Source organism: Anolis carolinensis, chromosome 3 (genome assembly GCF_035594765.1).
Source record: "Anolis carolinensis isolate JA03-04 chromosome 3, rAnoCar3.1.pri, whole genome shotgun sequence".
NCBI lineage: Eukaryota > Metazoa > Chordata > Lepidosauria > Squamata > Dactyloidae > Anolis > Anolis carolinensis.
This window is the reverse complement of record NC_085843.1, coordinates 18871352-18894814: the sequence shown is the minus strand read 5'-3', so window position 1 is coordinate 18894814 and position 23463 is coordinate 18871352. Positions and strand designations below refer to the sequence as shown.

General features: G+C 40.6%; 1 protein-coding gene across 1 annotated transcript in view; it reads left to right on the top strand.

Moving 5' to 3' along the window:
* Positions 1 to 3978: 3978 nt before the first annotated feature.
* The window catches only part of smco4 (single-pass membrane protein with coiled-coil domains 4), an 81969-nt gene continuing 62484 nt past the window's right edge, over positions 3979 to 23463 (top strand). The window contains exon 1 of the mRNA XM_003219280.4: positions 3979 to 4188. The gene's annotated coding sequence lies outside the window, so the exon portion shown is untranslated. The remainder of the gene's footprint in view (positions 4189 to 23463) is intronic.

Here is a 23463-nt window from a genome sequence, read left to right as displayed (position 1 = left end):
CAGTGGTTCTCAACCTGCGGGTCCCCAGGTGTTTTGGCCTACAATTCCCAAAAATCCCAGCCCAGTTTACCAGCTGTTAGGATTTTGGGAGTTGAAGGCCAAAACATCTGGGGACCCACAGGTTGAGAACCACTGGTCTAAGGCTTTTAAAGATCATAACCAGCACTTTGAATTATGCCCGGTAACAGACTGGCAGACAGTGGAGCTGCTGCAACAGGGAGGATGTCCGCTCCCTGCAGCCAGCCCCAGTGAGTAACCTGGCTGCAGCTCTTTGAACCAGCTGATGGGTAGCCCCATGTACAGTGCATTACAGTTATCCAGACTGGATGCAACTAAGGCAGTGGTTCTCAATCTTCTTAATGCCGCGACCCCTTAATACAGTTCCTCATGTTGTGGTGACCCCCAACCATAGAATTATTTTTGTTGCTACTTCATAACTGTAATTTGGCTACTGTTATGAATCATAATGTACATATCTGATATGCAGGATGTATTTTCATTCACTGGACCAAATTTGGTACAAATACCCAATACTGTACACCCAAATTTGAATACTGGTGGGGTTGGGGGGGATTGATTTTGTCATTTGGGAGTTGTAGTTGCTGGGATTTATAGTTCAGCTACAATCAAAGAGCATTCTGAACTCCACCAACGATGGAATTGAACTAAACTAGGCACAGAAAATACTGGAAGGGTTTGGTGGACATTGACCTTGAGTTTTGGAGTTGTAGTTAACCTACATCGAGAGAGAACTGTGGACTCAAACAATGATGGATATGGACCAAACTCAACACAAATACTCAATATGCCCAAATTTGAACATTAGTGGAGGTTGGGGAAAATAGACCTTGAAATTTGGGAGTTGTAGTTTCTGGGATTTATAGTTCAGCTACAATCAAAGTGCCCCTTGAACCCCACCAACGATAAAATTGGGCCAAACTTCCCACACAGGACTCCTATTACCAACAGAAAATACTAGAGGGATTTGGGAGGAATTGACAGTGATTTAGGGGAGATGTAGTTCACCTACCTCCGGAGAGCACTGTGAATTAATGTGTTTTATGATAGGCTGACACCTCCTTGCGATCCCCCCAGGGGTCCCGACCCCCAGGTTAGGAAACACTAAATTAAGGCATGTATCACCATGGCCAGATCTCGATTCCCAAGCAACAGGCGCAGTTGGTGTAAGAGGGCTTAGAAAGCTTAAAAGAAATCATTTTTAGAAATATCTGTATAGCTAAGCTAAGAAACTGCCTGCAAGGAAGAACCTGATACATTATTCATGAGAGGCGAGTTAATGGGTGGATTTCTAATTAATAATTATGTAGAGAACAAGATGATTGGACTTTAGACACACATGACTTCTAGAAAATTGCATGCTTTATAGGAAAAGGAAAGCTAAGATAACTAGAAACTTTCTAGCACGCATGAGCCAGAAGCAGGCCCACACACCTCATTGAACTCCTGATAGGTTCGTGTTCGTTCAAATTGTTTTTATTTTTAAATATTGCATTGTTCTTTCGTTGTTGTTGTTTTTGGACTACAAACAAGACATGTGTAATGTGCATAGGAATTTGTTCATTTTTTTCCCAAATGATAATTCGGTCCCTCAATAGTCTGAAGGATTGTGGACCGACCCTCTGCTTAAAAAGTTTGAGGACCCCAGGTTTAACCCATTCCACCACTGGGGACTCTGTCTGCCTTCTGACTGACAAGTAGTACCTCTGTCTTGTGTGGATTAAGTTTTAATGGTTATGCCCTCATCCAGTCCATTACTCATGAGACTGTACAGTGCACTGACTCAGGGCACATCTACACTGTTCATTTAACATAGTTTCAAGCTGATATTTTAAAAAGTGGTTTCACTCTTCATGAAAAATCCTAGAATCAGTTTGAGTTCCAGATCCCATAGCATTGAGCCATGGCAGTTAAAGTGGTGGCAAACTGCATTAATTCTGCAGAATAGATATGCTGAGCCCTCACCTCACAGGTTAGAAAAGGATTGAAGGCACACAATAGCTTTTTTCACTGTCCATACTTTGCACCAGTGCATAGAAGTCAAATGCTTTTACATCTTTGTATTTGAGGATTTCACCCAGCTCTTTCTCATCTACCTTTCCAAGTCTTAGGATGTACACTCTAGGAATAATGCAGCTTGGCTCAAGGTTGTGGAATCATGGAAGGTGCAGTTCAACAACGCCTTTTAGCCTTCTCTGCAAGAGTGCTGGTGCCCCACCAAACTGCAAATCTCAGGATTCCATATCCTTGAGCCATGGCAACTAAAGTGGTGTTAAACTGCATTAATGTTACAGTGTTGACGCACCCAGAGAGGTAAACTTCCCACTCATATTCTCTCCAAAGCCTGTTTCCCTATTTTAATCCCTTTGGCTAAAACAAGAAAAAGTAGAAGGAAAAATATACAGAAAGTCCCTGAGTTACAAACATCCGACTGATAAACAAGTCATAGTTAAGAACTGGGGTGAGACAACAGGAAGTGAGAGAAATCTACCCCTAGGAAGGGAAATTCACTCCTGGAAGAATTATTATGGGGAAAAGGTGTCTCCAATGAAGCTTTCTCACCAATTCTTGTTTCCACAACAAGTCACATTTTTCACAATACAGTAGAGTCTCATTTATCCAAGACTCGTATATCCAAGGTTCTGGAACTCATCTACGAGGCTGTGGTGATGGTGCTGGAGTCTTCTTGGGGAGACGGCAGTCGCCATGATGGTCAAGTTCCTGAAGATGCTGTGGGAGACTGGGCTTCTCCTTAATCTCTCCTTATTATCCAATATATTTGCTTATCCAACGTTCTGCCGGCCCTTTTATGTTGGATAAGTGAGACTCTACTGTAACTGTATTACCTTTCTATTCTGAGTTCAAACAATAGCTTCATAATTTCAAACTTCAATGTTTCTAATTTACACCTTTCTTTACTATATTTTACGAAAAAGGTAGAAACATGAATACATATATCTTTCTGTTTAATTGCTATTAAAATTTTAAAAAATAATTTCCAGGGGGTGCTGAGTAGTATTTTTTTCTGGAAAGGGGGCGGTAGGCCAAATAAGTTTGGGAACCACTGTTTTAGAGTTTTTAAAATACTGGTAGCCAGGGTTGTTGTATGTCTTTCAGGCTGTGTGGCTATGTTCCAGAAGTATTCTCTCCTGACATCTATGGCAGGCATCCTCAGAGGTTGTGAGGTAAGGATAAACTAAGCAAGGAATGTTTATATATATATCTGTGGGAAGTCCAGGGTGAGGAGTTAATCACCCTAATTTGCATTGAATGGCTACATCTACTAGCTAATTTCTGCCTGGGGGCATTGTTTGTTAACTGCCCCTAGTTCCCATGTCTCAAAGTGTTGCTTCTTATTTACTGTTCTGATTTTTGAGTTTTTTTAATACTGGTAGCCAGATTTTGTTCATTTTCATGGTTTCCTCCTTTCTGTTGAAGTTGTCCACATGTTTGTGAATTTCAATGGCTTCTCTGACATGATAGTTGTTGGAGTGGTCAAGCATTTCTGTGTTCACAAATAATATACTGTGTCCAGGTTGGTTCATCAAGTGTTCTGCTATGGCTGATTTCTCTGGTTGAATTATGCTGGTAGCCAGACTTTTTCCCCCAACAAAGGATTTTCCCCAAGCAGGAATCAGCCAGGCCTTGAAGCTGCAAGGCTTTTCGACGCTAATCAAGGCGACTAATTGCAACATTCACATTTGCCTGCAACAGGCAAGAGTTCTTTCTCCTAATCCTGGACATTACTCCACACTTGCCTAGTTTCGAACAGACCTCACAACCTCTGAGGATGCCTGCCATAGAGGTGGGCGAAACGTCAGGAGAGAATGGTTCTGGAACATGGCCATTACAGTCCGGAAAAGTCACAGCAACCCAGTGATTCAGGCCAAGAAAGCCTTGGAAAGAACCTGGGGAAGAGAAAGGCTTTCCTGAGCGAGAGGCGCAAGGAGCAGCGGCCGTTCAGCAGAGGGCGTCCCGCTTGCGGCTCCGACGAAGCCGGGAGGAGCTTCCCTCTCTCAGGTTCGATCGGGGAGGAGGAAGAAGAGCAGGAGGAAGAAGAGGAGGAGGAGCCCTTCCGTTGCTGCTTTTGCAGCTTGTGCCACGTTGACGCCAGGCTGAGGCGGCGAGCCGGGAAGGCGGCGGGATCGCCTCGCCAACACGTGCGCGCCGGTGAGTCCCTGCAGAGCCCCAAGTTGGAGACCGGAGGGGGGGGGGCGTGTTGGTGGTCATCTTTCTCCTCCACCTTTTCTTCTTTTCACCCGGTAAAAGAGGGACGAAATAGAGAAAAGGTTCCCCGAGGTTGTGGTCTCCTAGTTCTAGCACAGAGAGCCCCCCTTTTTGTCCCCTTCGGTAGGATTCCGGGGTGTCTTTTCTGGAGGCGCAGTGTCTCCATTACGCACCGCCACCGCGCGCGTTCTTTGGAGACTTCCAAAAAGACGCCGATTTCAAGGTCCCCCTCGTATTGTTTCCAAGAATGCAAACAGGTTCAATCAGGAGTGGCTTCGGGCAGTGTGTTTCCACGGCGGGAAGCCTCCTTTCGGGTTCAAATTGGAGGAGAGAGAGAGAGCGGGAAAGCAAAGAAAGAAGCACAAGTGCGCTTTGGGGAGAGAGTGAGACCTTGTTTGGGTTGGAGACGTGAAAGTAAAGCTCGGCTCTGGGTTGGAATAGGGGGGAGATTCATTCCCGGTGTGGAGAGGAAAGTGCTCGCCAAGTGTGCTTTAAAATAGAAGATTTAGTTCAAAATAAGCTGGTGAAATGAAAGCAAAGGGCACTTTCCGAATCGTGGGGAGAGAGACAAGAGACAAGAACCCGAATCCGAGGGAAACTTTGGAAAGGAAGAGGCTCCTGTGCGTAAAACTTGGTAGCATGCAATAGTATCAGAAGTGTGCCAAGATCTGGGAAACAGCTTGGTTTACAGAGGCCCTGTTTGGCTGTGTGAGTGTGAGAGAATCCCTGTGATTGCAAACCGACGCCAAAGAAAACTTTGCAAAGGGAAAGGGGTGTCTTTTGTTGTGGATAAGATTTCTCATCTGCCCGCGTTGGAGACATGATTTGGTCTTTTCAAATGCCCCAAAATGGATTGCATCAGGCGAGCGGGGCGATTTCCTCTCCCCAGCCGGAAATGGGGAAAAAAGTTTAGAAAAGTTATGTTATTGAAGGCTTTTATGGCCGGAATCACTGCAGGCCCTTCCACACAGCCATATAATCCAGAATATCAAGGCAGGAAATCCCACAACATCTGCAGTGTGTACTCAGATTATCTAGTTAAAATTCTGGGATTTTCTGCCTTGATATTCTGGGTTGTATGGCTGTATGGAAAGGCTCTGGGTTGCTGTGAGTTTTCCGGGCTGTATGACCATGTCCCAGGAGCATTCTCTCCTGACGTTTTCGCCCACATCTGTGGTAGGTGTGTTCAGAGATTGTGAGTTCTGTTGGAACCTAGGCAAGTGGAGTTTATATATTTGTGGAACGTTCAGGGTGGGAGAAAGAACTTGTGTGAATGTTGCATTTGGCCACCTTGATTAGCACAAAGCCTGGTTCCTTCCTGCCTGGGGGAATCCTTTGTTGAGTGGTGTTAACTGGCCCTGATTGTCGCCTGTCTGGAATTCCCGTTTTCTGAGTGTTGTTCTTTATTTACTGTCCCGATTTTAGAGTTTTTAAAATACTGGTAGCCAGATTGTTTACAGCTTGTTTATGTTGGTTTGCTAACAGAAAGAGGAAGGAACTTCTAGAGAGACACTGGTGGATGGGCCAAGTGCATGTATACTTCCTGGGAACTAAGCCCCACATGGTTTCCCGATATAGTGGAGAAATTACTTTCCCCCTAAGACTACAAATCCCAGGGTCCCCATTGAGCTATTCTGGGAGTTGTAGTCCAGAAGAGGAACTTTCCCAGACTCTGGACCTACTTCTAGAATAGTTTGTGTAGGCTTGTGTTTACATCTGGGTGCACAACTTTTGTGTTTTGGATAGTGAACTTTCCAAGTAGTAGGGTTCCTGTGACTTTTTTGGGCTGTATGGCAATATCTGTGGAAGGTCCAGGGTGGGAGAAAAAAACACTTGTTTGTTGGAAGTGCGAATGTTGCATTTAAGCACCTTGATTAGCATTGAAAAGCCTTGCAGCTTGAAAGCCTGGCTGCTTACTGCTTGGGGGAATCTTTTTTTGGAAAGTGATTAGCTGGCCCTGATTGTTTCTTGTCTGGAATTCCCGTGTTTTCTTAAATTTGTTCTTTATTTACTGTCCTGATTTTAATTTTTTAAAATACTGATAGCCAGATTTTGTTCATTTTCATGGTTTCCTCCTTTGAAATTGTCCACATGCTTGTGGATTTCAGTGGCTTCTCTGCGTAGTCTGACATAGTGGTTGTTAGAGTGGTCCAGCATTTCTGTGTTTTCAAATAATATGCCGTTTCCAGATTGGTTCATCGAGTTCTCTGCCTTGGCTGACTTTTCTGGTTTGAGTTAGTCTGCAGCGCCTTTCATGTTCCTTGAATACAAAAGTTATTTGGGGAAAGATCAGATCCCAAAATCCCGTCTTATCTTTAGTGACTGGAAAATCTTGGAAGTGGCTCTCTAAAAAGAGGAACATTTTACTATAAAGGAGGAAATGACTATTAGACTAGCTTTTAGTGTGTGTGTGTGTGTGGGGGGGGGGGGATACTCATAATGCTCCTCCCCAGCAGTCCTCCTTTGGGTCCGCCCTCTGGGTCAATCGAAGGGAGGAGTTCTTTGGCAGCCTGGAACTTCCTGTGAATGAGGCCAGGACTTCCCAAACCTGATCCTGCTCAAAAATCCCCCCAATGCCTCCCTAACCTTGCCTTGAAATGAACAGGAAAAACCATTTCCTTGATTTTGAGCACACTGCCCCTCTGGAACTGGATGCTTTGTTGGGTTTACTTCCAGCTTGTGTATGTTGGTTTGCTACATATTTGCTTTTCTGACAATCTGAATACCTTGCATTGTTGAAAGAGGAAGGAACTTCTAGAGAGACACTGGTGGATGGGCCGAGTGCATGTATACTTCCTGGGAACTATTCCCCACATAGTTTCCTGAGAAAGTGTAGAAATTACTTTCTCCGCGGGCTACAAATCCCAGGGTCCCCAGTAAGCCATTCTGGGAGTTGTAGTCCAGAAGAGGAACTTTCCCAGCCTCTGGACCTACTTCTAGAGTAGTCTGTATAGGCTTGTGTTTACATCTGGGTGCACAACTTTTGTGTTTTGGAGAGTGAACTTTCAAACTAGTATGTGAATGCATGCATGTTGAGCATCTCTCATCCAGTGGAGCCACCTTTGTTAAACCCTTGTGCCAGCTGGACTGTTGACCTGAAGGCTCCTGGTTCAAATCTACAAGATGGGGTGTGCTCCCATCTGTCAGCTCTAGCTTGCGGGGACATGAGAGAAGCCTCCACAGGATGGTAACACATCCGGGTGTCCCCTGGGCAATATCTGTAAACCAGGCATGGGCAAACATGGGCCCTCCAGGTGTTTTGCACTTTAACTCCCACATTTCCTAACAGCCGATGCCTGCTGTAGACGGACAATTCTCTCACATCAGAAGCGACTTGCAGTATGTTATTAATTCGCTTCTGACACGATTTTTAAAAATCCCTTATCCAAAATCAGAATGCTCCAAAATTGTCCACTGGGTGGCCAAGATAAGGACATGGTTTCTGACGCTTCAGTGTGCACAAACTTTGTTTCATGCACAAAATTCTGTATAAAATGACATTCAGGGATACTGAAATTAAATGAATTTCATGTTACTAGTTACTATTAATTTCCTTCATTTTAATCCTACCTTTTTCCCAATATAGGGACACCAGCTGGCTGACAATAAGTATGATGTAACACATCATAGCAGTGTAAATGCATTAAAATATAAAAATTAAGAAATACACAATTTGTTTTATTTATACAATTAAAATGTTAAGATGTATCTAAAAGTTTTGTGCATATGTTTCAAATTCAAAAAATAAAATAAAACAATAATCCAAATCTGGATCCACATCTGGCCCCAAGCATTTTGGATAAGGGATACTCAACCTGTAATGTGGACAATAGCAATTTACTTAATTTGGCTTTGATAAATAAGAATTAATTGGAGAAGGCTGCTTTTTTAACAATGCAAGATACTCAGGTTGTCAGAAAAGCAAAGATGGTTTCATCACCATCCTCCCCCATAATGGTTGTGTTGTGAATACTCTTACATGTTATTGCTTGCCATGTTATTTGGATACTTGTCAAGATACTTGGATAATAGTATGCTTTAGACATCCTCACCATCAATTGCATTTGCATCCTACTTTTCTCCAAAGTGCTGAAGATGGCATATATGACCATTTATTTTAGCCCTTAGAACCGTTATTGAGAACGATACAATTGCCCTCTTAAATATCAAAGGGCATTTTCTGCTACTCCCAATGGAAGGACCAGGTCTAATGGTTTAAGTTACAGGAGGTAGATTTCTATTGAACATTAGAAGGAACTTCTTGACAGTAAGAACTGTTCAACAATGGAACTGATTGCCTAAGAGTTGGTGGAGTATTTTTCCCTGGGTGTCTCTAAAAGGAGACTGGACAGTTGCCTGCTGGGGATGCTCTTGCTGGATTTCCCTGCATTGGTGGGAATTGGACTTGATGGAGACTATACCCCATGAGGAACGTCTTAAAGAGCTGGGTATGTTTAGCCTGCAGAAGAGAAGGCTGAGAGGAGACATGACAGCCATGTATAAGTATGTGAAAGGATGCCATAAGGAAGAGAGATAAGGCTTTCTTTCTGCTGCCCTGGAAATTAGGACTTGGAGCAATGGGTTCAAATTACAGGAAAGGAGATTTCATCTGAACATTAGGAAGAACTTCCTTATTGTAAGATCTGTTCAGCAGTGGAACTCTCTGCCTTGGAAAGTGATGGAAGCTCCTTCTTTGAAGATTTTAAACAGAAGCATTTAAATTTGTAGGGGGTACTTCAGTTGTGCTTTTTCTGCTTGGCAGAAGGTTGGACCAGATGACCCATGTGGTATCTTCTAACTCTCTCATTCTATGGTGGCTGGTGAAGCCCCTTCCAATTCTTTATATGTAACGCTAAGAGTAGTTACTAACCTATAGTTATCAAGATTGTCTTGTGTTTATTTGGGTGATTTGAACCTGGATCTCCCCAGTGCTTGTCCATGACTAATAATTGGTCAGGAAGGTAGGTGGCTGAAGAACCAAATTAGGAGCAGTGGTACCTTGAAAGACAAGGGTGCTTGGAAACATGCCAGTCCCCATTTGCCCAAGAGTTTAATTATAATTTTAGCAATTGTACCCTAGTTTTTGTTGGAAATAGAAATCTTCTTCAAGCCTCAACTAGTTATTTGTTATGTATATAATTTAAATTGCTTGCTGCATTATATAAGTGTGTATTGGTGTGCAGTTTTCCTTAACTGGCCTCCTGATGGCGCAGCAGGTTAAATCGCTGATCTGCTGAATTGCTGACTGAAAGTTTGGCAATTCAAATCTACCAACCTAGCAGTTCTAAAACATGCAAATGTGAGTAGATCAATAGGTACCGTTGCTGCTGGAAGGTAACAGCACTCCATGCAGTCATGCTGGCTACATGACCTAACAGATGTCTACGGATAACGCCAGCTCTTCGGCTTAGAAATGGAGATGAGCACCACCACCCAGAGTTGGACACAACTAGACTTAACATCAGGGAAAACCTTTACCTTTACTTTTCCCCAACTCTTTGTTGTGGGAGGAGCTGCAGACCATGTGATCACATCTGGGCTTGTTCAGGCCTCAGACTCCATTTTAGAAACAATACTGCTTTAGACTACAGTAGGAATAGTATGCTTAGAGCAGTGATTCTCATCCTGGGGTCCCTAGATGATTTTGGCCTTCAACTCCCAGAAATCCTAACAGCTGGCAAACTGGCTGGGTTTTCTGGGAGTTTTAGGCCAAAAACATCTGGGGAGCCCAGGTTGAGAACCACTGGCTTAGAGACTTCAGTAGACACAGATGTATGCTTTTAGAAGTCAGTAGGAACAGAATGTTGTACAGAAGCCATTAGAACAGTGGTTCTCAGCTTGTAGGTCCCCAGATGCTTTGACTTCCAACTCCCAGAAATCCTAACAGCTGGTAAACAGGCTGGGATTTCTGGGAGTTGTAGGCCAAAACACCTGGGGACCCACTGGTTGAGAACCACTGCATTAAACTTTCTAAGAAATGATGCCCTGTATTACCTACACAGAGAAACTACTTCAAATCTACTTGTAACTGGATTGATATGCAAAGTACCTTTATGCTGAATACACAAAGTTCGTGAGTAAACCAACTTTGTTACTTTTAAAGAAGTTACTTATTTTTGTCTCTTGAGAGCATGATTTAAAGGAAAATATATTTTAAGGGAGAGTAGATGTTTTTGGGCAACTGAAAGAACACTTTTGAAACTCTGCTGTATATACCTATCTCTGTGTGTGTGTGTGTGTGTTTTTTTTGTGCATTGGCATATCTTTGTCTCTAACACTTCAAAGAATGATCTAGGTACATCAGATTAACAGCTGAGAAACCTGATTGCCTTGCATGAATGCTATTTCCCCAAAAGGTTACGGCATTGTTTTTCAAACGGTTATGACCTCTGACAAGGTCATGCCTTTCCAAAGATCATAAACTCTCCAAAAGGTTATGGAGATTTCCATTTTCCAAAAGTGTCATTTGGAGAAACTGTACTGAGTTGTGCTCAGGATGGGTTCATGCTTTGGACAGTCTCTGCCGGATACCAACAAAACGCTGCTGGAGCAAAGAGTGGCTTCAATCATCAGCTGCCCTCTGTAGCAGTTGTACAGAGGAGAGTTTCTCAAGAGTCCCATTTTTGTTTCTTCTAGTGGCATTGTTGGCTCCTGGACAGATGTTGGCCACATAGGCCTTCCAAAAGCATTGGTATCTTGGCATCTCTCCTGCCACACTAACCTTTAGCACCAGCCCATATTGTACTTGTAATGAAATGGAAGAGAATCCTGGCAATGAGAGATAGGCGTTTATAATGTATTTGTTTGCTTGATTTAGACTCTGCCATTTCTCCATGGCAGAGACTCAGTATAGAAAGAAATGCAAGTAAAAACCCATGTAGATAAAAAAGCTCGGAAGGTTACATTTTAAAATGGCTTTAAATTGTTTATAGAGTTAAAAGTGGCCTCATATCCTGTCCGGATTTGAAGTGTACCTGGGAGTTGTAGTTTATTAGGACACTGGCAGTCTTTGGCAGAGATGACTAAAGACCTTGTAAAACTACAACTCCTATGATTCCCTGTCCATAGAGTTAGTAAAAGACACTCATGCAGACAAGATAACCACCTGTTTGAAACAAAAACAAAGTACTATGTTGTGCATGCAGTGAAATTTTTTTAAAATATTCAAAACATTATTTTTTCTCAAAATTGAACTTTCACAAATGGAATGTTCTTTATGTTTAATGACACCTTTTATTTGCAGTTTTAGTGATTGCAAACAAAATGTCCTTAACCCCCCAAAATTGAGGGCAATTATAATGGATTGTTGAGATGCCACCGCAAGAATACAATTGGCTAGAATAGAATTCCATTCTTTACCATCTCAAGCTTTATTACATTGTTTTTTTTGCACAGTCTGCTGCACCCAACACAAAAAGTCTGTGTTTCTCTAGCTGTTCTTCATAATTCTCCCATTCTATAAAACTTCCAGCTAGCAGAAAACAAGAAGAGAAATGAGAGGGTTCAAGTATAAAAAGACCACAAAAAGATCTTTTTTGTGAGAAGTCTTATGGCAGAGCTAGACTTTGCACCTTGGTAGAGGAAACAATGGCTAGTTTCTGAAAAGGGCCAGACAGAATGTTTGAATATTCAGATCTATTGAAACTGATTCTCAGTTTCTTTGAATGCACAAATTAACAGGTTGCAAGTGGCCACTTCACTTCTCTGTAATAAATAACACTGTCACATTCAAGTTCATTTGATTCTATTTTACTGGAATCAATCATTGCAACTTTTTGAAATCATATGCATTTATGGAATATGTATGTCCTATTATATTACATGTGTCTTCTGTCACAAAGTACAGGCTGTACTCCCAATTATAATGGACTTCAGAATTTGCAGTGAAGTGTCAGTGGTCTAGGTTTCTGCTCTGAAAAGTTAGCCCAAATTCAATGAGAAAGTGTGTGGCTTCACAATAGTGCTGAATTAAAGGAAAGTGCAAAAAATAAGACTACCGTATATACTCAAGTATAAGCTGAGTTTTCAGCCCCCTTTTAAGGCTAAAAAAAACCCCTTGGCTTATACTCAAGTCAAGTTATTATTTTATTCTGTTATTATTATTACATTTATTATTTTACTCTATTTATTGTTATTATTACATGTCTATTGTTATTACATTTATTATTTTACTTTATTATTGTTATAATTACATTTATTATTTTACTCTATTATTATTGGAAGGCTACATAAGCAGTTTTACATTGAAGAAGATTAGAATAATAGTTTAATCAGAGTTGGAGAGTCTTATTTTAAATTACAGTTTTATGTAAATATTCAAAAACATTTAACCTACTGATGCCTCAATTAATGTAATTTTATTGGTATCTATTTTTATTTTGAAATTTACCAGTAGCTGCTGCATTTCTCACCCTTGGCTTATACTCAAGTAAATACATTTTCCCAGTTTTTTTGTGGTAAAATTAGGTGCCTTATATGAGGCTTATATTCAAGCATATATGGTATTTGGTACTCAGAGAACTAGAATTCAGGATGGCACTCCAGAGTCAGTCAGGAGTTGATTAAAATGATCTACTGTCCACATGACAACTTACTAGCCCAACAACAAATGGATATGTCTGTCTGTGTATGACCTATCACGTCTGTTCTATGGCAAACCCACTAATTTGATAGGACTTTACTAGACATGGTAGTTTTGCCAGTTCCTTTCCTCTAAAATACATCCTACAGCACCCTGTATTCATTGGTGGTCTCCCATTTACGTGCTAATCAGGGCTGATTCTGCTTAGTTTCCAAGAACAGATGGAATCAGGTGCCGTTACAGTATTTATAACCTGTAATTTATCCACTGGCACAGAACATTCCTGCCAGCACTGTACTTTCTACTTAAGATGTAATGCAGGGATAAGCGACTGCTGAGGATGTGGAAGCTTATTTTTATTTCTTACAGCATCATAGTGGATCTAATTTCATCCTCACATGATATGTTGGGCTGGTTTTCATTTCCATACCATCACACTGGGCAGTGCATTACAGGTCAGACAAAAGTGAAACCAGAAGCAACTTTTGGCTTTCTAGGTTTTGTTCCCTCAGGTTTTTTTCCCTCTGGCTTGAGAATGTTTTAATAAAACCATCCATTCTAGGAATAGGAATGTATTGATGTTGGCAGATTTTCATTCAAAATATTTAGTGGGTAGATAGTCTGGGGTGACATTCAGCCTACCATGTATACTTGTATATAAGTCAACCTCCTGTATATGTCGAGAGCAGGTTTGTGGACTAAAACAATTGATTTTCATATGACATGTGGATAAGTTGATTGTGGAAAGGGGAAAACACTATTGTCTTGAAGGGGCAACCATCCCAGGCCACCACCAATTTCCTAACCAGGCATTCAAAAATGCCAGAACTGGTGCCATTGCCTACAGGAACATTTGGGTTCCCAATTGAGGAACACTGATGTAGATTGTCAAGTGTTGTCTTTTAAAACCCGTTCATTTAAGGGCTTTTTACTGCTAAAGGCAAATACTAAATTTTGTTCCCTGCTGGATTTTATTGGATACCAAACAACTTATAATCACACTTTAAAAGACCCAGAATGTTATGAAATTCTACTTTCTTGCTTTCATTTTAAAAATTTAAATTATTTAACTAACACCCATTGTGCTTCGTGATACTAAGCTGGGGATAAATACTACCGTCAGATTCTTTGAAGCCATTGCTTGCACTATAGACTGAAAATCCACATTTTGCTTCTGAGCTTGCATTACAAAAGTGGATATATCTCACGATGCTGGTGGAGGCTTTCCTCCTAAGATATTTTTACATAGCTGACATTAATGACCCTAGAAGTTTGGAAGTTGATCTTTCTAGTTACTTGGTCCTTTGAGTCGGGTTAGAGTGTATCTTCCACAACCTACAAATGGTATAGTAGGTGATAGGATAGGGGCTTACCTAGATCAAGTTGAATAATGTCTGAAGTTGGGAGAATTGTTGCCGATGCCAAAGCTGTGAGTCTAAATTGGACTGGGAAATTCCATCACACCTCAGTTTGCACCCAACTAGGCCTTTGGAGATACAGTCATTAATTAATCAGCCCCAGAGGGTTTTTAATAATCTATCCTGTATTTATTACGATTTTACCATTTATGTGTTTTAAATGCAATTTTTTATCCTGTATTTTTGTTTTAATTGGTATATTGTATTACTGTTTTATCTTTTTATAGTGTGATTTGTATTATGTTGCCTATATTTTGTCCTATCTTGTTTGGGCCTCTGCCCCCTGTAAACCGCCCCGAGTCCCCACGGGGAGATGGTGGCGGGGTATAAATAAAGTTATTATTATTATTATTATTATTATTATTATTATTATTATTATTATTATTATTATTATTAAAACCATCAAGAAGAACTGCCAAAATTTGAAGAAGCCGGGTTTTCCTTCTTTTTAAAAACTAGAGTCTCATCGGGTCTTTGAATTTACATACCCAAAGAGCCTGCATGATATAGTGGTTTGGCTATTAAACTAGGATTCTGGATACCCAGAATTCAAATCCCCTATTGAGTAGATTTGAGCATGTCATATTCTCAACATGAAAGGAACACGAAAGACACTGCAGGAACATGAAAGACACTGCAGACTGATTCAACCAGAGAAGCTAGCCATAGCAGAGCCCTTGAACCAACCTGGACACAGCATATTATTTGAGAACACAAAAAATGCTGGAGCACAAGCATGTGGACAATTTCAACAGAAAGGAGAAAACCATGAAATAAACAGAAACTAGCTACCAGTATTTAAAAACTCTAAAATCAGGACAGTAGGTGAAGGGTAACAAAAGGTAAATAATATGAGTATGTAATCTAGTTAGAGAGTGAGAATACTATAGGAGTTATGATATACATAACTCTGTACTGCAAATTTGTTAAAGAATGTATAAGAAGTTTTAAGTACCGAATATGTAAAATTCGCAATTTTTCAATAAAATTTAAAAAAGCGAAAAAAAGGACAGTAAATAAAGACAAACACTAAAAAAAACCTGAGAATTCCAGAGAGAAAACAATCAGGGCCAGCTAATCCCCCTCCCAACAAAGGATTCCCCCAGACAGGAAGCAGCCAGGCTTTGAAGCTGCAAGGCCATTCAGTGCTAATCAAGGTAGCGCATTGCAACATTCACACTTGCCTCAAACAGACAAGAGTTCTTTCTCCCACCCTGGACCTTCCATATATATATAAACCTTACTTGTCTAGTTTCCAACAGACCTCACAACCTCTGAGGATGCCTGCCATAGATGTGGGTGAAATATCAGGAGAGAATGCTTCTGGAACATGGCCATATAGCCTGGAAAACTTACAGCAACCCAACTATAATAGTTGGAAATAATATAAGTTGGAAATAACTTGAAGGCACACAGTGATAACAATAACACATTATGCAACTCTCAGTTGTGTAAGCAGCTCTTTGTTGAGAACACTTGTTGAAGGAGGCATTTAATGTCTCCGTCCCTAAGTGTAGTTGCACAGTTGCCGTATTCTCTGCTTACTGGATGTATAGTTCCACTACCATGATCCAAAATCCACTGATCTGCCGAGGCAACAATGCTGGAAACTCATTCATCCTTTCATATGCTGCCATTGGATATCTGCATTCTCCCGAAACCCAAAATCAAGGTTCAGTATGAACCTGAAAATTTTTACTTAACGGGTGTTACATTGATTTTACCCCACACTTCTATGGAATAGGATTCTTCTCTAAATAAAATGGTCATTTCTCATATGCCGTATTTGCATGTCTTTGATGTTCTGCTGAAATTCTGGGGACTACACACACACCAAAAAAGGAGAAAATATTATTATTAAATGCAAGGCCATATGTTACTTCTGATGCAGAATGCATGTATAGATTCCCCTATTTTACATTTTGTCAATAATGTAGTGTCCTTTGAAAACAGTTTGAAGTACTTTGAAGAGCAGAAGCCCAGCCATACTTAAAAAGAGAGCGAGAAAAGAAAACACTATGGTTAATCTTTAAGTATTAAACTCCCTAAAACTTTAGACTTAATTGTAATTAAAGGTGTGTGTGTCTGAGAGAGAGAGAAACAGGTCACAGGCTTGTATTAAAACAACCTACTGAAAAATGTTGGGAGACCATTAAAACAAGACCCTAATAATTGGTGAGATAATCCATTTCAAAAGTTAATAACGGAACCATGCCTGCATTTCTAGACACAGTTTGGAAGACAAAGGCGTGAACTCTTTGTTGAGCCAAATGCAATTCTCAGCTCTCTTCTTTTATTCTGAGTTGACAGAATTACCTACAAAGGCTAATCTTGTGCATGTGTGCGAGCTACACTTTTTTTCCATTACAGATCTTTTGTAGAAGGCAGGCAAAAAAGAAGTTACACTTGATTTATAATAAAGCAAATCACAGTATGCTTGACAGAATATAGATTGAATATCTCTTTTCTGAAATGCTTGGGTCCAGAGGTGTTTGGGATTTTGTAATACAGTAGGGTCTCGCTTATCCAACTTTCGCTCAGCCAACAATCTGTATTATCCAACGCAGTCTGCCATTCAGTAGTCAGTGTTTTTGTAGTCAATGTTTGCAATACATTGCAATATTTTGGTGCTAAATTCATAAATACAGCAATTACTACATGTATTGAACTGCTTTTTTCTGTTGATTTGTTGTAAAACACGATGTTTAATTTGTAAAATCATAATGTAATTTGACATTTAATAGGCTTTTCCTTATTTTCCTTATCCCTCTTTATTATCTAACATTTTCACTTATCCAATGTTCTGCCAGCCCGTTTATGTTGGATAAGTGAGACTCTACTGTACCTGTAGTTGCATATATGTACATAACAAGATCTCTTGGAGATGGGATCCAAGTCTAAACACAAAATTCACTTATGTATGCACTTTATATATATGTAGCCTGACACCCCTTTAGTTACCATAGTTGAATGGCATGGAATCATGGGACCTGTAGTTTTAAAAAGTTTTTTATTTCTCTGCCAAAGAATTTTCATAATCCTCCAAAATACAGTAGAGTCTCACTTATCCAACACTCGCTTATCCAACGTTCTGGATTATCCAACACATTTTTGTAGTCAATGTTTTCAATACATCGTGTTATTTTGGTGCTAAATTCATAAATACAGTAATTACTACATAGCATTACTGCGTATTGAACTACTTTTTCTGTCAAATTTGTTGTATAACATGATGTTTTGGTGCTTCATTTGTAAAATAACCTAATTTGATGTTTAATAGGCTTCTCCTTAATCTCTCCTCATTATCCAACATATTCACTTATCCAATGTTCCACCAGCCCGTTTATGTTGGATAAGTGAGACTACTGTACTTCCAACTGTCATGTCTCAATACTATGGATTATAGGAGCTGTAGTTTGTAAAACTACAGTCTTTAGACTCCTGCCAAACAGTGCTGTTGCCTCAGAAGACTACAAATCCCATGATTCCAATGCATTGAGCCATGGTATTTAAAGTGGTATCAAACTGCATCAATTCTATCGTGTAGATACGCCCATTATTCGAGGAAAGCCAGGGGGATAGAATGTAATGTCTTTGTGTTGTTGCTTGGAAGATGCTTGTTATTTGTCACAGGAGGACTACGTTTAAATGAGAGTGTGTATGAAACTGGTAGAGTTTTCCACTTCTTGGTCCTCATGTAAAAAAAAAGAAGAAAAAAAAAGAAAAAATCAAGCTTCAGGCTCTACTTGTGTATCTTTTTGGTTTTGCATTGCAATCTGCTGCCCAGGCTTTGGGAGGAAGAAGATTTAACCCTGTGGGATATAATTAATCCACCTTCTAGGTGCTTAGCTAGGCATTGTTCTAGGAGTTTGTTTGAAGCTCAACAGCTGTTGTTGTGGTAGTATGATTGAAACAAGCGGTGGTCACGTCTGACATTGGCAGCCTTTGCTGGTTGTAATATAACTAGACATGTTTATCAGATTGTGAGATGGTGAAATGGGATCTTCTATCATGTGGATGACAAAGGCATGCAAATTAGGCATTGTGTTCCGTTAGATGTAATACAATATAGTGTTGCTTTAGGAATCTCATATAAAAGCAGTAAAGGCTTTGTTCTAGATTCTGGACCTATAAGGTACCAAAGCAATATATTTGGATGCAAAAAAAGCTTATCACCAAAGAAAGGAGTTGTATGTCCTCCTCCCTGTCCATCCTTATGACTTATGGAGGCATTTGATTTTCTGACTTGCTAACACAATTTGCGTGGTTTGTCATCAAAACATTATTTTCTAATAAAGCAAAAAACTGGATCGTACTCTTAGAGTCATGATTTGGCTTCACAACAAGGCACACAATTCCCTCTATGCCTTGTTTTTTTAAAGATAAGAACCAACCTTTTGTGCCACCATTGCTTCACAATTCAGCAGGAAACTGAGCCCACCAATATTTCTGGAAATTGCCCTCCATACATTTACATAACAAGTTCATTTAAAACATTGCATAGTAAGATTTAAAATTCCATAAAATGCAGCAGTATCTTCTTCTTTTCCCTAAACTTGGAAGAATCTGGAAAGTTTGGATACATATCTAAGTCTCCTGAAGTTTTGTCCACATCTATGGCAGGCATCCTCAGAGGTTGTGAGGTCAGGAGAGAAAGCTTCTGGAACATGGCCATGCAGCCTGGAAAACTCACAGCAACCCAGTGATTCCGGCCATGAAAGCCTTCAACAACACACACAAATAGCTCCTATTTAATTCAGTGTTTCTGCAGTGTTTTGAATGTGGTCCAAAGGTCAGAGGCAAATTATTCCCCAACATCTGCTTTTCTCTCCATATCCAAACAAATCTTGATGATGATGATGATGATGATGATGATGTTATTTATATCCCGCCACCATCTCTCCAAATGGACTTCGCGGTGGCTCACAAAAGCACTCCAAAGTGCCACACATATAGAATACACAATAATAAGCATATAAAGGAGCATATACCTTCTTCTTTTCCCTAAACTTGGAAGAAGTTGGAAGAATCTGGAAAGTTTGGATACGTACCTAAAAGCCTATTTTAAATCCTTCTAAAATTTGCAGCCATCTCAATAATCATGATGTTCCTTGGGTTGCAGGTTCTGCCATGTTAGGTATTCTTTACGGTAACAAGGGAGCTCCGGGAGGCGCACAGGTGGAATAGTCCATGATCCGCACAGTTCCTATCCTTGCTATACACAACTTGTTTTAACTATCCTAGGCATTATTAGACTTATTTTGCAGTGGGACGTAGGTAATCATTGGGGGGGGGGGGGAAATCAAACAACATACTGTTCACTGCTGACGCTCATAGCAGTTTATTAGTGAACTCGGCAAGCTAATTGCAACCAGGTTGGCCCTGTTCTTCAGTTTTTCAGCCATCTGTACCTTGCCAACATCCTGGTGCCATCTGGCTGTCTCAGACCCTCTGCCTTTAATGCATGCAAGGTATTAAATCCTCAGCTCTTCTCCCCACCTGCTGCTTAGTGCAGATTGTAAACTTTGATCAAGGACAGAGAGCATCCCTTCCACATAATGCCAACACTTGGCTGGCATAATTAGATGGCAGAGTAATAGCAGGCAATTGTTTCCCTCCCATGAGTTTTTCTGATTGCCTAAGCGCACATTCCTCTCTGGGCAAGGACAGTCCCTCTTGCGCTTCTGTGGATTCTTTGCCTGCATTTTCTGGGAGTCAGTGCCAAAACAATTGTGCCGAGCGGCATGGCGATTGCCTGCAGTGATGAGCGTTTCCAGCTTGGCTTGAGCGTCTGGGTTATTTTGGAAATAAATTACTCTCTTGATTGTTGTCATCCTGCCTATTGCAGAGGGGACGCAGAAGATCCTTTGGTATCTACAGAGAAAGGAACAAATAAGGACATGCCTTGGCACATTCCTACCTTTAGAATAGACCAGAGGACTGACTGCAGACTTCAGGGAAAAAAAATTGTGATGGGACTCCAAGAATCCAAAAGCCCTGCGGGTGGGGACTTCTTAGGAACTGTAGTTCTGAAAAGTAATTATTCTATTTTATTTTCCGTATGCCAAACATGTGAGCTCTCGGACTGTCATTAGGGGGGAAAACATGCACACCTTACCGTATCCAAATTCTCCAGTAGGATCCAGCCAGATGCTTATGACTCTTTGCAAAAAGAACACAAGTGGTGGTACAATCAAAGCATCTGTTTCTGCATTTTTCTATGTATATTTTATATTTCTACCACCTCATTGTGTATTGTAATGTTTTGTTTCATCTTTCCTCCCAACTGCTTTTTGTTATGTATCTGTATCAATGATCCACACTGGAGCCCCCGGAGGCGCAGTGGGTTAAACCCTTGTTGCTGACCTGAAGGTAGCTGGTTTGAATCCGGGGAGAGGGCGGATGAGCTCCCTCTGTCAGCTCCAGCTCCCCAGGCGGAGACATAAGAGAACTTCCCACAAGGATGGTAAAACATCAAACATCCAGGTGTCCCCTGGGCAATGTCCTTGCAGACAACCAATTCTCTCACACCAGAAGTGATTTGCAGTTTCTCAAATCGCTCCTGACATTAAAAAAAGGTGACCCACACTTTCCCTCAATTGTTTGATTTTAATGTTTTGCTTTGTTTTGTTGGACTTATAGTCCTACCGCTACAGGGAAAGGGGTAGGACTATGAGTGCTAGCAAAGACCAAGCTCCAACAAAAGCCATTATATGTAAAATGCTATCAAACTGCATTAATTCTACAGTGTAGATCAGAGGATCTCAAAGTTTTTAAACAGAGGGCCAGTTCATGGTCCCTCAGTGGGGGTGGGGGTGGGGGTGGGCAGACCATAGTTTGAAACAAAATGAGCGAATTCCTATGCATACTGAACATATCTTATTTGAAGTACAAAACACATGAAAAAACAATAACAATAACAATTTTTATTATGATTCATAGACACATCAGTGAACAAACAGTTGTTTATAAGTTCTCTCATCTCAAGAGAAAATAATTGTACCAGATACATCTACCTGTATAAGAATGGCAAAATCAATTGGTGTAATGTTTATAAAGCTCAGCTGGTGCTAGAACTGTTATATGTTTTAATCATCGGAAAGATTATAATTGTTATGTACATGATTTTATAGTTTTATAACATTGTGTTTTACTGTTACTGTTATTGTCTGAATCTGGCATTGAATTATGGCCATAGTTTGTAAGCCGACCTGATTCTTCCTTCGGGGGTGAGAAGGGCAGGGTATAAGTACAGTAAATAAACCAATAATCAATACATGGTTTCAAGTAATACACCTGTTGTGTTGATAGGAGATGGAGTATTACTTCATTTACAATACAATATGTAAAATGAAGAATAGTTTTAACCAACATAAATGTACCAGTATTGCATTGGGAAGTATGGGCTTGCTCTTGGCTGACGAGATAGTCAAGTTGATTAGGATTGTTGTTGTGTGCCTTCAGATAGGTTCAGACTTAGGGCGACCCTATGTCTAATTTTAGGGAGGGGCTGGGCTTTAGTAGGGGCTGGGCTTTAGCACAGTTGGTAAATCACCAGCAGTAATAATATCTACCAACCGAAAGGTGGCCAGTTCGAAGCATGGTCAGGGTGAGCACCCGACTGTCAAGCCCAGCTCACTGTTTACCTAAGCAGTTCGAAAACATCTTAGAGATGTAAGTAGAGAAATTAGGTGCTGCTAATTAAGCGGGGGAGGTATTTTATGACACCATAAAAAGAACAAGACCAGAAATGCCAGTGACCAAAAGGAAGGAGGAAGTCCTGATGACTCTTTGTCTTAGAGAATGGAGCAACAGCACCGCTCCCTAGCTGAATACAAGCACAATGTCCAAGGCACCGAAGCTGACTCTCGACACAACGTACTTCTTTTCTGTCTGTCTGTCCAAACGACACTTAATGTTTGCCGTGTATGTATACTGTGAATCCACCCTTGGGGAGATAGGTCGGAATATAAATAAAGTGTTGTTGTAGGGTGGGACCTGGGTAAAAGACCTTGGAGGGCCGCATCCAACCTGGGGCCTTAGTTTTGGGGCCCCTGGTGTAGATGCACCCTACGTCTGTGATTAGTTCACTCTATCTGATTTGCATCTTCTCATCTTTGTTTTTAAGCTTGAAAAATGCACTATTTGTACTACAGCTCATATAATCCCACCAGCCAACCCCCCCCCCCCAATTTGTTTCCAAGCTATCATTCCTTCTTGAAGAAAAGGGGACATGCATTTGAAACGGTGGACAAAGAGACATTTCAAATAGCACAGTTATAGAAAATGATTTTACTATCTGTTTCAAGGGCTCCTATCAAAAATGCAGAAGAATAACACACAGAGATTTTGCAGGATGTAACACAGAATCACATAAGTTTCATTTTTTTTTAGTTACATAATCTTTTGAGTGATAGACCTTAAGAAGTACAACATCTATTCACTGGAGACTAATTTTCAGGTACTACTCACAGATGCAGTGACTCAAAGTGCCTCGTTTCTAGCTTTTTATTTTGCTACTTAAAAATAGCCCAGGAATATGGTTTCTATTGAAGAAATAAAGATATATATTTCTCTTTTCCTCTTCCATAATGTCAGAACTCAGGGCCATGCAGTGAAATTGCTTTGACAGTAACTTCCAAGATAAAATAAAGCAGTTCTTACTGTGGTGTATTAAAAAAAGAGAGGCTTTGCTCACATAGTCCCTCATAAATTCCAAAATAAATCATAGAATCATAAGAGTTGGAAGAGACCACATGGACCATCTAGTCCAACCCAAGGGATATTGAAGATGTTCAGCTATACTTTCTGAACTAATGCTGCGTTTGAAATGTAGTTAACCTTCCTATTGGAATGAGGTTTTGCAATGGAGCATCTCTCCAAGGGCTTGTATACATGGGCCAAAAAACCCCATAGTCACCACAGATAGGCCATTGGCAGTCTTAGCAATGCACAGTATCTTCCAGCAAATTTCCCATTTTTTCTGACGCTTCTTCTAACCACCCTATTTTATTCTGCGCCTATTTGACTTTTTAACAGAGGGCTCTCAAGTTTATGTCCTTTCTCTAATATGCCCACCCTTTAAAGTATTCCATGAGTTGTGATCAGCTTTCTCTAGCCAGGATTGCCCAACTTCTTATGTCATAGATACGGTAAAGCTGAGAAAAGTACCGAAAAGGGGAAACCAAAAGGAATTGGCACATGAATGGTTATAATTTG